We start from the raw sequence: 15,278 nt of genomic DNA, 5'->3' as shown, positions 1-15,278 counted from the left end.
TCTTGAAATATTTCAAACCTCCTGAACACACAAAAAAAGAGTCATTATAAGTTTCCAGATGCTTTACAGGAAATATAAATAGTGAAAGTGTAGCATTAGAGGGAAGATAGTGCCACATAGTAGACTCTCATGTTGCTGACAGTCTTGGCTCAAAATCAAGTTTCTCATCAAGTAGCATTTTGATGATCAAGTTCATTTAAATCTCTCAGTCTTGCTTCATCATTGAAAACATTGAAGTTATCATAATTTGTCTTTAAACCCAAATATATCCTTTTAACACATACCTTAAAAAGCACCAAATGATTCTAAAAAGCCACAATACCTCACATATCACTGGACTTTATTGCTGAAAATGTAGCATACTTCCTCAAATCATTAGTGAACTATGGAATATTCATGTGGATGAGAGCATGCAAGCTGAGGCTCGTTCACAAGTTTGTTCCACTTTGGTCACTTCTATTTTTGCTTACTCCATTATAGTCTATGGCACAGTGCTTTGTGCATTATAATCATTCCATAATTACTTTGTGGTAATGGTCACAGTGAAGACAAATGTAATTCTTTAATCAAACAACAGATGATTTCAATTTAAAGGCTATGATATATTGAAACATCCATATTAAACAGGAGCTTTGATTTGGAGAGGATTACAGCTTGTTACGCGAACATTATAGGTTTCATGTTTTGCATATTTATTTCCAAGTCTATTTCCCTTCATCTTTTGTCTCCAGAAATTTTAAACTCTTTTGACTACATAAAGATCTTTGAATTTCTCATTTTTTCATCCACCTCCAACACATACACACACAAATTAGAATTTACCACTGGATTCATAATGCTGCAAAGCATCTTCACAATAACTTTCAATGACTTTACATATGTAAAAACATAAATGAATTGCAAAGATTGAAATCAGTGTTCTTTATTTTAGTGCATAAAGAACAAGTGCGTGCCCCCATGACGAATCATCCAGGAATGCACACTAGAGCCATCAGAGCTGTGTACTAGAGCCATCAGGGATGCAGGGAAAGCAGCTGCTTTCTTGGCAGCAACAGCAGCAGCACCTAGAGCATCTGTGCAGACAGGCTGCACCGAGGTGCCCTGGTTCTCCCCTGTGACAGCACCAAGCACCTTATCCCTGACTATCACATAAAAAGTGCAATGTTTTATTTCTACCTGGACTACAATGTGACTGGCAATGACATGTTTACCAGCTCATCCAAATATTTTTACAAGACTTTAATCATGATCCAACAAGGAAACGCCATACCAAAACAGCAGTCACTTCAGCAAATGGGGATTCCTTCATCATGCAAATGAGGGCTGATACAGTGACTATACTACCATCTGGGACTATGATTTTGCTTCTGCCTCATACCTTATACAATCTTCATCTCTAAGTTTCAAACATCCAGAAACAAGTAAATTAAGCAGGGTCAAAGTTTACCTAGCTACCTATCCTTAAGAAAATTTCCAAGCAGGAGCTAGGGAGATGGTGCTTATCACGCAACCGTGAGGAACTGACTTGGATCTTGGATCACCAGCACCCATGTAAAAAGATCAGCATGGTGGCATCTGTTTACAAGCCCAGATAGAGACAAGCAGATAGAGACTACAGTTTCCCTGGGGCTCTCTTTATATCCAGCTTCACTGAAATGGCTAGCACTAGGTACCAGTGTGAGACCCCATCTCAAATATCAAGGTGGATGGCTCCCGTGGAACAAGACACAAGGTTGACCTCTGGCCTCCACATACAGGCCCACACCTGGACATACACACACACACACACACACACACACACACACACCACATGTTCACCCACATGTATGCTAACACCCACAGTGGCACACACACATACACACACAAAGAGAAAGTTTCACAGATGCTTCTGTGTACTCGCACTTAGAGCCCTTGGACCCTGCTCATATCCGAATGCACGTGACCATGACTAATTGCAAACACCATCCTTATCAGTCACCTATGTGCCTTGACAAAAATTGAGGATTCTAGGAAGTGGAGCTAGATTACTGGGTGGAAAATTGGTGGTTAAAATATCTATAATCTGAGTATATTACAAGTCAAAGAATATTTCAAACTGCTGTTAGAGCACAGATCTTCAGAGGAGGCCAGTGCTGTGGAGCACGCAGTTGCTGCTGACCCACAAATCAATACATCCTACACTGCGGAGTTCTCTTGTAGAATTTCTTTAGCTCTCAAACACTGGAAATTGTTTTTAATGTCACAAGTTTCATAGTCCTAAAATATTCTCCAATCAATCTTAAGTAGCCAGAATCTTTCATTGGATTTATTTGGCTCCAATATCCTCACATTTAGTCAAAGAAATGCTTACATATCAGAATGCCTTCCACCATCTACACTGAGATTTATTTTTAAACAGGTGCCAAGGAACAGGCAGGTTGAGTTAGATGATAAATGGAGTTTGGGAATGAGAAATTTAGAGGTGGGAGTTGATGACAATAAACTGACAATCTCCCACCCTTTTGCTTCCCGTCCTAATTCTCCATCATTCAAGTTCAGGGCAATTAGTTACTGTACACTAGAGTATAAGCCAGCCAAGTCCAACGGCAGCCTAAAGCACTAATCAGACAGTGTGGAGAAACAAATGGCTCTGTTCAGCATAACATGACAGTTCTAATAATACAACAAGATCAAACAAGGAGTACAGTTTCATCACTGAGGTATTTGCCAGAAATCAGAATAAAAACTCTTGGCAATCACCTGTGTCATAATGTTGAACAGTCACAGACTACAAACCTTATCCTTTCTCCTTTAAGATAGAAAGCGTATGTTTTCTAAAAGAGTACAGGCTTTTCACACTGATCTCTAATAAAAAAAATTGATAGGTTCTTCAGCTTTTCTATCCATAGTTATCTGTCATTTATTTTGTTTGCTTGCATTTAATTTTTCTGTTCTAATGTTTTAAAGGCACCTCGGAGAGTTTCTGCACTAGACTTTGAGATGAATTCCACCCCAGAGAATATTCACAGTTCTCCACATCCTGCATCAGCATTTCACATACACTGTGATGACTCAGCCTCACAACCGAATGGCAAAGATTCTCATTCTGTACTGCTTACTTTTTTGTTGCTGTGAGAAAATATCAAACAAGTGACATAGAGAAAGAAAGATTTATTTTCACTCACAGTTCAAGGGTTCAGGGCATCACTGCAAGGAGCGCATGGCAGCAGATGCATCAGACATCTGGTCATAGTGTGTCTGCAGGCACGAAGCAGAGATGAATGAATGCTGGTGAGCTACTCATCTTCTCCTTTTTGTTCTATCCAGAATCCCAGCCCATGAGATGGTGTCAAGTACATTCAGTGTGGGCTTCCCAGTTGACTTAAACCTCAGTGGAAACATCCTCATAGACCTACCCAAAGGTTGATCCCCATGTTATTTTAAATCCCATCAATGCCCTGTTGGAGAAAGAGGTTTTTTTTAGTCCCACCAAATGGACAATCAATAGCAATCATTACAAAGGCTTTCTATTGAAACATATCCAACCTAACTATTTACAAAAGAAAATCCAATTTCTTTTAACACCTGGTAACCAATCTCCCTCACGACTCCCAATAGTCCTTACCTCCTTGTGTTCAAGCCCTGTAATGGTATGGAACATTCTAGTAATGCTAGCATGAGATGACCATGGCATGACTAAGCTCGTGTGACTAATGCTGCAGTTTTCCCTTTTCACATCCTGGTGGTTCTCAGAAGAACTAGTCCCATGATGTCATATTTCAAAATAGTCATATTGACCCAATGAATCAAAGATACAGTATAAAGTTTAGGAAGATGTACTGTGCTCAAGTCAACTTTAAAGTTTTCAGTCTCTGAAAATAACTCGTTCATTTAGATGTCTTCATATATCTGCCACATCTGAGCCACTTGCTTGTGGCTCTCTCTTGTTTGGGAAAAAAGATATTCTGTCTTCTCAGGGAGGGATGTGCTCAAGACTGCCACCTCCTGGATATTTAATCTACTGTCAACATGAGATCTGTTGAAAAAATGTCAGTTCCTTTTTATGAAAAACATTTTGTGTGTGTGTGTGTGTGTGTGTGTGTGTGTGTGTGTGTGTGTGTTGCATACAGAGGCCAGAAGAGGTCATCAGATTTCCTGGAACTGGAGTTACAGTTGGTTTATGGATGCTGGAAACTGATTTCCAGTCCTCTGGAAGAGCACAAACACTTTTAACTGATGAGCCTTTTCTCCAGCCCCTGTCAGTTTTTATCTAAGGGAAGAAGAGTCTTCTATTTCAATACAATTATGGTCACATTATAAACAGTTTAGTTAGGCAATGAGCTCTTATTCCTAAATAGAGCTGACTGACAGATTATCATATGACTTAAATAATAATTGAGGGCTGAGAAGGCAGTTTCTATTCATAATTTTTCTCAAAACTATGCTTTTTCTGGAATTAAATAAGGACCTGACTTGGAAGAATACACTTAAGCTCTCAAAGTCATTATCTTAAACAAATGCAGTCCAGTTGATCTACCAATACAAAATAGGAAGAGAAATTATTTCCAAATAGAAAGTTAAATTATGCTAGGAATGATGGCACATGCCTTTAATCCCAGCACTCAGGAGGTGGAAGCAGGCAGATCTCTTTGAGATGAGGCTAGCCTGGTCTACAAAACATGTTCGAGACCAGCTGGCGCTACAGGGTCATCCTTAATGGTTTATGACCTCTTTGCTACACTTCAGTTGTAATTTTGAAGAAAATGCTATAAACTCTGAATACTCTGACTCCTTGTCAGGTGTGTATCTAAATCAGTGCCTTCTCTTGATCACTAGGTTTCTTCTTTCAAAATATGTTCCTGTATCTGATTCCATTTATAATTCACCCATGTTTCCTGTTGTCCTTTTTAACATGCATGCTTAAGTCCATTATCACGTATATACTTTGAACACTTATTCATAAATACAAGATCCTTTCCTTTTTATTTAATATTTTTATGTATATGAGTGTATTACCTGCATGTAAGTGCACTTGTGTCACGCAATTGCCACGGAAGTTAGAAGAGGGCGTTGGATCCTCTGGAACTAGATTTGCTCATGGTAGTTAGCCTCCACATGGGTGCTGGGAATCGAACCCAGGTCCTCTGGAAGAATAACCAGTGGTCTTAACTGCTGAGCCATCTCTCTAATGCCAAGACCTTCTTTTTCTATGAAATCCAAAACAGTTCCTGGAAAGCAGAAGGTGGAAGGACACACTTGGGTTACATTCATGCGCAAAAGAAAAGCTTTTAAACTAATATATTCACAACTGAGATGAAGAGTTACTGACCTCTGATGGGTGACTCTTCTTCCTGCATTAAATAGCCTGAATAAATGATAAAGACCATGTTTCAAAATTGTTTGAGTATATGGCTTAACTTTCCACAAGTGGACATGTCAACAATTCTGCTACATGTAGGCATATTGTCCTTCCAGCAAACAGCCTACCAGCAGAAGTACCATATTTATCTGGTATATTTTCTCCCTAATCACTCCACCAAAGCCAAATATATATTGAGAAAGAGAGGGGGAAACTTTTCAGTTGCAGCTTCTCATGGAATATACAAGTTGATAGCTGTTTAATTCAATCTCATTTCAAAAGTTTCTTAATTATTTAACTGTTCTTTTTTTTTTTTTGTCTTTTTTGAGACAGGGTCTCTGTATAGTCCCAGATGGCCTGGAACTCACTATGTAGACTAGGCTGGCCTCTAACTCACAGAGATCCTCCTGCCTCTGCCTCCCGAGTGCTGGGACTAAAGGTGTGCACTACCATGCTCAGCTATTTAACTGTTCTTATAACATCTTTCAGAAACCATGGTATGCATAGTTAAGAAAATATGGTATAGTTTACAAACATTACTAGTGGTTCCCAGTGTCCAGCAACAGCTCCTGGAACTCTTATTAGCAAAATACTGATAATCAGATATGCAATTCTGTAGCACAAACTTCAGACCCCTCTTTTAATTTTTTAATCTTATTTTATTTTTTTGTTTGTAACAGGGTCTCGGTCTGTAGCCCAAGCCTACCTAGAGCTCACTATGTTGCCCAGGCTAGACTTGAACTCACAGCAATCCTCTTGCTTCAGTCTTCCAAATGTTAGAGTAACAGGTATAATCCACCACACCCAGATCAGACCCCCTCTTTAAAACCATTTTTCCCACCCTAGAAGGTCCTGTAATTGAGCTGAGGGAGCAACTTCATCCCATCAAGACTGAAGTACAATATCAATTAAGAAAAAATCTCCAGAGTACCACACATCCTTCAACCATTCGATGTCTAATGTTCCAACTGACAGGCTGCATAAAAGCTGATGCTTAACCGGGCTGAGGAGGAGAGAGTGAACGGGGTCGGGGCGGGGGAAGGGAGTTGTCTGACAGGGAGCCAGCTTGAGAACCACATGTAAATGGAATAACTTGGAGTAAGTTGAAGTCTAGACAGCCTGCTCCTCTTACTCGGCCTTCCCCTCTGGCCTTCTGCACAGCTGTCAGTACTGAGGAATTGCTTTCCCTATGCCACCAAGGAATGCCATCACCATAGCCTGTCTTGGTTTTAGTTTTTTTGTATATAATACCTCCCATTGACTCTGCACTTGCCCACCATGCGATGAGCAGACACCCTAGGCACTTCACATCATTATTTTTCCATTCACCACCCCGTGCTGCTCATTTAATTTTAGCAGTGTGCATTGGAAGAATTGTCCATTTGTATTCTTAAAAAGCAAGTGAGGCCATTAGGCTTGCTCACATATTTGAATGCCCCTTTCCAAAAACAGTGTGAGCTGTCCGGCTTGATGGATTTTTGGAGCTCCAATCTTTGATATATAAAATGTCATACAGAGACTAAGTCCTAAGACTGAGTTACTTGGAGGTGAAATAAACCACCAACAGTAAGGGGAAAAAGAACACTTTCTACTTGGATTGTATTTCTTGATGATTAATGCTTATGAAAAACAACAGGTACTATTATACAGAAAAATAGCAGCTGATAAGACTAGAGCTCCACATGCATTCCAGGATTTCCCTATTTGTCGTGGCTGGCCCATTCCTCCTCATCACTCCCTCATCCCATGAGGGAAAGCACTGAAGTGGGAGGAAAGGGGAAACCAAAAGAATTCCGTTCTTTACTCAACCCAGATGATAGCTATATTCCTCCTCTTTTCCACAACAACGAATCAATGCGTGCAAACATGCCACGGAGAGTTTCTTTTCTACTTAAGGTTTTAAGTAGAAAAAGTTGGAGGAAGAGTGAGAGGAAAAAGAAGAACCGAGACGCAAGAGGGCAGAAGGATCAGCAAGCAGCTGAATGTGTTACATGTACCAATTCCAAAGAGTAAACGTCATTTCCAAACAGCATCTACCTCACCATATCCGAAAAATACCCAACACTTTTTTACTACATTTCACCACATTTTTAAAAATAAATGCACTTTAGAAACCAAGCTTTTAAGCAGGACGGCAGATTAGAAGATGCCTGTATGTGATGTGGTGAAGGAGAAGAATCAAAATAACAAAGAGGAAGCGCGCTGGAAATCCACAAGTCCACAAAGTGAATGACGGGGTAGCTAGCTGCAAAGCACAGAGAACTAGGACAACTCAGTAGAAAGAGGACAAGCCGAGCACAACCTATGCATGACACCCTGGCAGGCGCATGGGAGCAGAAACTTCGTATGAAAGGAAAGCCATGCAGCCCTGGTGAGAAAAGACTGCCGGTCCTAACCACGGGATGGAGCCACAGTTCTCACTACACACCCAGTGCTACACACCCAATACTACACACCCAGTACTACACACCCAATACTACACACCCAGTACTACAAAGCACAGAGAACTAGGACAACTCAGTAGAAAGAGGACAAGCCGAGCACAACCTATGCATGACACCCTGGCAGGCGCATGGGAGCAGAAACTTCGTATGAAAGGAAAGCCATGCAGCCCTGGTGAGAAAAGACTGCCGGTCCTAACCACGGGATGGAGCCACAGTTCTCACTACACACCCAATACTACACACCCAATACTACACACCCAGTACTACACACCCAATGCGGTTCTGTTGCGTCAGTGCTTCCAGAGACTGGTAGCGATGGAGACGACATTTTGTCATTCTCTCTCTCTCTCTCTCTCTCTCTCTCTCTCTCTCTCTCTCTCTCCTCTTTCTTCCTCCCTCCTTCCCTCCCTCTCTTTCCTCTCTCTCTTCCTCTCTCCCTCATAATTTAGAAGGCTGTCACAGGTGCCATCCTTGAGCCAACCTGGGAGACTGAGAACAGGGAACAATCTTAAGAAAGACAGACTGAAGTCAGCCTGTCAACTTGCCAGGGCTCCGAGATGAGAGACAGCCCTGGAAGCAGGCGTGGAGAACAGGAAGGTCACGTGGTACATCAGTTCTGCTTCTGGTGCTTTGATAAAATACCATGATCAAAAGCAACTTATACAAGGAAAGCGTTTACTTGGCTTTTGGCTCTGAAGGGAGAGACCGTAATGGTGAAGTGGACTTGGCAGCAGGCAGCCAGCTCAGGATGCTGAGCAATCAAATCTCAACTGCACACTGGAAGCAGAAATAACTGGAAGTGGACTGAGGTCATAAAATCTCCAACGCTACCTCCCAGGCACGTCCTTTTACAAGGCTCTGCAACGTAAAGGATTCATACCCTCCCCAAACAGTGCCACCAACTGGAGACCGAGTGTTCAAATACGTAAGTCCATGGGGGATATTTGTCATTCAAACCACAATACATGGTGACAAGCTAAGAAGCGCAGGTAGCATGAGGCTTAGCTTGGGCAGTGAGTGTGCAGGAGATAGTGCCAGCCTTGGCAGATAGGAGCAGACCTCAACAATTGAGAATAATTTTGGAGTTTGTTATCACCAAGCTTCAGGTTAATGAGTGATCAACTTCTGCAACAATCTATCTCTAACTTGAAGGTTTCTGCTAAAGAGACTGGGAACTATGACTCTCCAAAAGACTTTATAAGACCATACCCACATTCCTCTTATAGGGTGGTTAGTATTTAATGGGTTTTTAAAGTATGAGGGCCTATCTACCTGTACCGATCTCAATGCCATGCTTGCTTTCTCCAACTCCCAAAGCACAGGGGAGAGACGCTACCTTAGGTGGTACAAAGTAGAGTCGCAGGAGGGTAGTAAAACCTGCCTATCCCACAGATGACAAAACTAAGTGTGGGCAGCACAGGCACTAGGGACACAAAGGTGGGATGCTGCTAGACTCAAGACAATTCTGGAAGACATTTGATATGTGTCCAACATAGGCTGAACCCCAGAATAAATCACAGGAAACACAAAAGTTGCACATACCACTGATCCTTTCCTTAACCCCTACATCTACCAGAAGTCCAATTTTCAATGATCAAGGAAGAAGCTACTTAAACACTCTTTTTGTTGTTGTTTTTTCTTGGGGGGGGCTTTTACAATACAGTTATTTGTAATTTTACATCAATTAGCATTTTTTTAATTTTTTAAGATATTTTATTTATTATTTTCATTTTATGTGTATGAGTGTATTGCCTATATACATGTAAGAGCACCCATGTCACGCAATGCCTGAGGAGATCAGAAGAGCATGTTAAATTTCCCAGGGCAGGGAATATGGGGAGGGATGACTAACACTAAAGACCTTGAGAAAAATTCATATAGGTACCTACCATGATATCAGCTTCTTAAAATATATGCATATGCATACAAAAGGAGATTAAAAAGAGTTATAACAGGAGGACATTGCTCCCAGTAGACACCAAAGAATAACAAAATAAAAGGTCAATGCCAAGGATGGACTCCATCTTTTGAAGTTGTTGGCCTGAGGTCCCATGGACCCTCAAACACTATTGACCATTGCCCCTGCTCTTGGTTACCCACCAGAACTTCACAGTAAGACTCTATTGCTGAAAACACTACACACATGAGCCATAGAACAAATAAGGATAAATCAAGCTAGTACTGATTTCAAAGCCTTATCTCTACTGGCTAACTTTCATAATGCCCGAAGGTGCTATTATGTTACCAGAAGGAAAAAATTAATCACTAACCTTACTCAACTGTGACTCCTGCATGCTTCAACAACAACTAGCCAAGCAACACATGACTTCTGGAACAATAATGGCATGTATATTATTGGAGTAATCAAACACTTTCTAACTGGACTTGAGGTCTGTTTCATAAGATGGAGCCTATACCTGACACTGAATTCAGGTCTGGGAACATGTGGCTAGATAGGTCACAAGCTATACAAGAGAGCCTAACACTATTATTATGTTAAATAAATATAGAATTAAAGTGACTCCTAATGACTTGTCATCATACCCATAAATTAATGCATCTTTCAACTCTCACCAGCAAATCTTACTTGTGTTGAAGATGGTGATTAACAGAAACCCACAACTAGCCAAAAGGCAGAGAATACAAGACTGAAGCATGATTAACCCTGAATTGAACTCATATATCAAACTTCTGCCTCCAAAGGCTCAGGTATCATTGCAGAAGAGGTGGGTGGAAAGATTTAAGAGCCAGAGGTAGTGATGACCACAAGAAAATAGAGCTTTCCAGACAGCTGAGAAGTTACTCAAATGAACTCACAGCAACGGTCACAGTATGCGCAAGTGCCACAAAAGTGCAAGCTAGACAAAATCCCAGCATAGATGTAGGGAAGTGGATAAGAAACACCAACCCTACCTGAGTAACTGTTGGAAACCAATGACTGCTGAGAAGAGGAGAGTCTGTCTCTTTTAAGGGTGTGATTTTTGGTAGGTTAGTCAAGCTCCAGTGGATGGACCCACTCCAAAGGACATTTTCCTTTGCAGACATAAATTCAACTTTATAGGCCTTAATACATATGCATAGTAGAGCACATGAAACAGTGTAGGGAACAGATGGAGGAGGGGATCTAAATATTATCAAAATATATTACATGAAATTCACAAATACTCAATAAAAAAGTAAAAAACCTGCCTCCCCATTATTCCTCTCTTCCCCTTCTATCATCTGTGCTCTACTCTCGCCCTCTTTTAAGATTCCCCCATGGCCCCTTTCTAGTTAACTGGCTTCTATGGGTATTTCATGTTAAACACACAACTCTAAAGATTCAATGCCAGGATCCACGTACGACTGAGGATATACAGTATTTGTCTTTCCCGATCTAGATTACCTCACTCAGTAATTTTTTCCAGTTTTGTACATTTACCTGTTTCCATGTCCTAGAAGTTGTGATTAGAGCAGCAATGAGTGCCCAGGTATCTCTGTAGTAGGTGACAGAGTCATTCGGGTATATGCCCAGGAAAGGTATAGCTTGGTCACATGGTAGTTCTATTTCTAGTTATTTTGAGGAACCCCCACAGTGATTTCCATAGTGGCTGGACAAGTTTACACTCCTACCAAAAGCACATGAGGGTTCCCCTTTCCCTGCAACCTCGCCAGCATTTGATGTCTTTTGTTTTCTTGATCTTAGCCTTTCTGACTGTGGTAAGATTAAATCTCAAAGTGCTTTTAATTTGCATTTCTCTGATGGATAAGGATGGTGAACATGATTAAAAATATTTCTTAGCCATTTGTATCTCTTCATTTGAGAATCTGTTCAGTTCTGTAATGCATTTTAATTGGGTTGCTTGTCTTCTTGGTGTTTAGGTTTTTTTTTTTTTTTTAGTTCCTTAAGTATTCTGGATGCCAATCATCTGTCAGACAGCTAGTAAACGGTTTTTTTTTTTTTTTTTCCCATTCTGTAGGCTGCCTCTTCAGTTGATGAACAGTTTCTGTGGTGGTTTGAATAAGAATGTCTGCCAGTGGGCTCGAAGTATTTGGACATTTCATCCCCAGTTGGTGGTGCTGTTTTGGGAGGTTTTAGGAAGTGTGGCCTTGCTGGAGAAAACATGTTGCTGGGGGTGGACTTTGAGAGTTCTTAAGCCTGTGAGATTTCTAGTTGCTCTCTGCTTCCTGTGCCTGATTGAAGATGTGATTGTTCAGCTTTCTGCTCTGGCCTCCTCTGCTGGCATGCCTTCCCCGCCAACAGGGACTCTAATCCCTCTGGAACTGTAAGCCAAATAAACTCTTCTTCTATTAAGTTGCCTTGATCGTGGTGTTTTATCATAGCAACAGAAAAGTAGCTAATAGCGTTTCCTTTACAATGCATAAGCTTTTAAATTTCATGACATGCCAGTTGTTGACTGTTGGTCTTACTTCCTGGGCAACTGAAGTCCTATTCAGAAAGTCCTTACCTGAACATATATCTTGGGGTGTACTCCCTACTCTTTTCTCCACAAGTTACAGTTTCTGGTTCAACATTGAGATCTTTGATCCATTTGGAATTGAATTTCATGTAGAATCAAAGATAAGGATCTACTCTAATTCTCTGCATGTAGGCATCCACTTTAACCAGCATCATTTGTTGAACATGCTGTCTTTCCTCCAATGTGGTTTTTTTCTGTTGTTGTTCCTTTATCCAAAATCAGGTGTCTGTAGGAGCATGAACTTCTGTGTGGGTCCTCAATTCTATTCCAATGATCAGTGTGTCTGTTTTTATGCTAGTACCATGCTGTTTTTATTACTATATCTCAGTAGCATAACTTGAAATCAGGGATAATACCTTCAACAGTGGTTTCATTGTTCAGGATTGTCTTGTCTATCCTGGGTCTAAATTTAACAATATTTTTCCAATTTTTATAGCAGACTGTGTTGCTCATTCCTCTTCTTCATAGCTCCTCCCCAACCTTCTTTCTTTTATTCAGTAGGTTCCCTTTCCCTGCACTCTGCCTGCATCATTGTTTCTATTTCTACATTTGCCTAAAATATTTTTACTTTCACAGCACGGACTACCTTACCTGTGGTATCCCTTATTTTGTGGTCATTTGGTAGAGTATTAATGAGCTTTGCGTATATCCCTATATCTTCTTCGATTCAGTATGGCTATTGCTACAGTAATTTCTCCTTTTTTGATTTACTTATCTGTATTTTATGTGTATGAGTGTTTTGCCTTCATGTATATAAGTGCATCCATTATCATGCAATGCCCACAGAAGTCAGAAGAGGGCATCGAATTCCCCAAAACTAGAGTTATGGACGGTTATTAGCTATCACATGGGTGCTGGGAACTTAACCCAAGTCCTCTGCAAGAGCAGCCAGTGCTCTTAACTGCTGAGCCATCTCTCCAGCCCTGGTAGTTTGTCTTCTGAGTGGTATTAGTGATTGAGCCTTGAAAAATAGGAGAAAGCCAGCAAAATGAAAGAGCAAATCAGCAATTTAAATAAAAAAAGAAGTCTACAACATGGGAGAGAACTACAGCAAGAAAATTGGGATTTGGGGATAAAAATAAATAATTAAATAAAAGCATTGGGAATGAAAAATATCAATAAAAAAAGTCTTATAGGAAAACATCAACAAAGACAGCAGAAAGAATGTTAGGGTTGGAGGAGAAGGTTGAGGAATGAGTGTTCACTAATAGGGAAAGACAGAGGAAGGGAAAAAATGCCATCTCGAGGTTATTTCCCTTATATGGCAAAGTTGAAAGGACTTTCTAATGCTGGCTTAGAAGGGGTTAATTTGGTCCCGTCTAACAAAAAGGGAACTAGGCCATCTTGAAGTTCTGTTGACTACATGGTACCTATCATGAATGACTCCATTTTGGTTTGGTCTGGTGTGTTTGGGACATAGTGTAAAAGCTCAGTGTAAAACAACTCCCTCCCATAAATTTTATTTCACATATTCAAACATCTGGTTATTCATTCCACTTCTAGTTAAACTGATTCCAGAGATGAGAAAGGTTTTCTGCACAGTAAGTACCACCATCCTAGCAAATAACTTCTACTTTATCATAGATTCACAATCTGGGTTATCAACTTCCAGACATTACTTCAGTCTTCTTTAAAGGATTAATAACTTTTTGGTGTACATGGAAAACTAGTTGGTTCAAAAGCAGTCTGAACCAGGGTCTGGAGAGATTGCTCAGTGATTAGAAAACTTGTTGCTCTTGCAGAGGATCTGAATTTGGTTTCCAGCACCCACATCAGATGACGTACAGCTGCCTGTAACTCCAGCTGCAGAAGGACCTGATACCCTCTTCAGGCTTCCACAGATACTCACACATATGTGGCATACATACATACAAACACATAAAAATAAATCTTTAAGAAAAAATGTGATCTGAACCACAGTAAATTCACCAATGGATTGGGGTCTTTTGGAAGCTACCCAGTTTCCTCTTGGTGACTTCCAAACTTCTTCTCGTGGCCCCTGGGCCTTGTCCATCTTCTTTCTTTAATAGCTTGTTAAATGCAATGTTTAATTTAATTTCCATTTTGAACATAGAAGAAAATTTCCAAGTGAAGATAATGCTCCTATGAAATAATTGAAAAATATGGCCACTTAGTTCAGTAGAGTAAAAGCAAAATCCCTCCAATTATTCAGTTATCTTGGAAGACATGGAGGGGCAATAGTTCTTAAAGAAAACTGCCACAAATAAAATCTAACAAATTTCAAAACAAGAAGCTAAAGGACACATCACTAGATAAATATAGGAGACAATTTCAGATATTACTGGTATATGAGGAATAATTCTCAAAATAAAATTTAAAAAGTAAACATTTTAAAAACTTTCAAGTGAATTATACAGCAGCTACGTCTTTAGAAGGGGTCATTGTAAAAACAGATACAGAGAATTCTTTCATTCTGCTCTTGCAGATTAGAAATTTAACTGAATTTAAGATAAATGGTTTTGAAAATGAACACAGATTGGATCCATTTTAGTGGGCTATTCAAGATAGAAAACCATCTCTCAGGTCCTTTGGAAAATAATGGAATTGAAGTGCAACACTAATTCAATAAGAATTTTCAAGAGTCAATATTGGCTACTTAACATAGTGACAGCAGAAAAGCCATTAGTGTTGACTCCACTCCTCTTACTTGGAAGTATTGCTTTGCTATTAAACTATGGCTTTGGGGGATATTTAGCTCTCTACTTTCTAAGCATGCCTCATAATTTATTCCATCTGGAAGATTTGCATTGAGCATAATTTAAAATCTAAAGGCTCTATTCTCTCCTGGTGCAGAAGCATAACTCCCATTAGCACTAATGAAAGCTATCTGTCCATCTCAAGCAAGGCATCTCTCAGACGTGCTTAAGAACCAAAATGGTTTATGTCCTGTGAGAAGAGTAAAATTTAACAAGGTTAAAATGCAGTGTGGATTGTTTTCCAAATGATAGTATTCTTTAAAAAATAGAGAGAAAGAAAGAAAATATCAGGTTTCTTTAAAAATAAAAAAAGCAACAA

The sequence above is a fragment of the Nannospalax galili genome, unplaced genomic scaffold, assembly GCF_000622305.1.
Source record: "Nannospalax galili isolate Female #2095 unplaced genomic scaffold, S.galili_v1.0 scaffold767, whole genome shotgun sequence".
In the NCBI taxonomy this organism is placed as follows: domain Eukaryota; kingdom Metazoa; phylum Chordata; class Mammalia; order Rodentia; family Spalacidae; genus Nannospalax; species Nannospalax galili.
The sequence above is the reverse complement of the archived record's forward strand: the minus strand, read 5'-3'. Positions refer to the sequence as shown.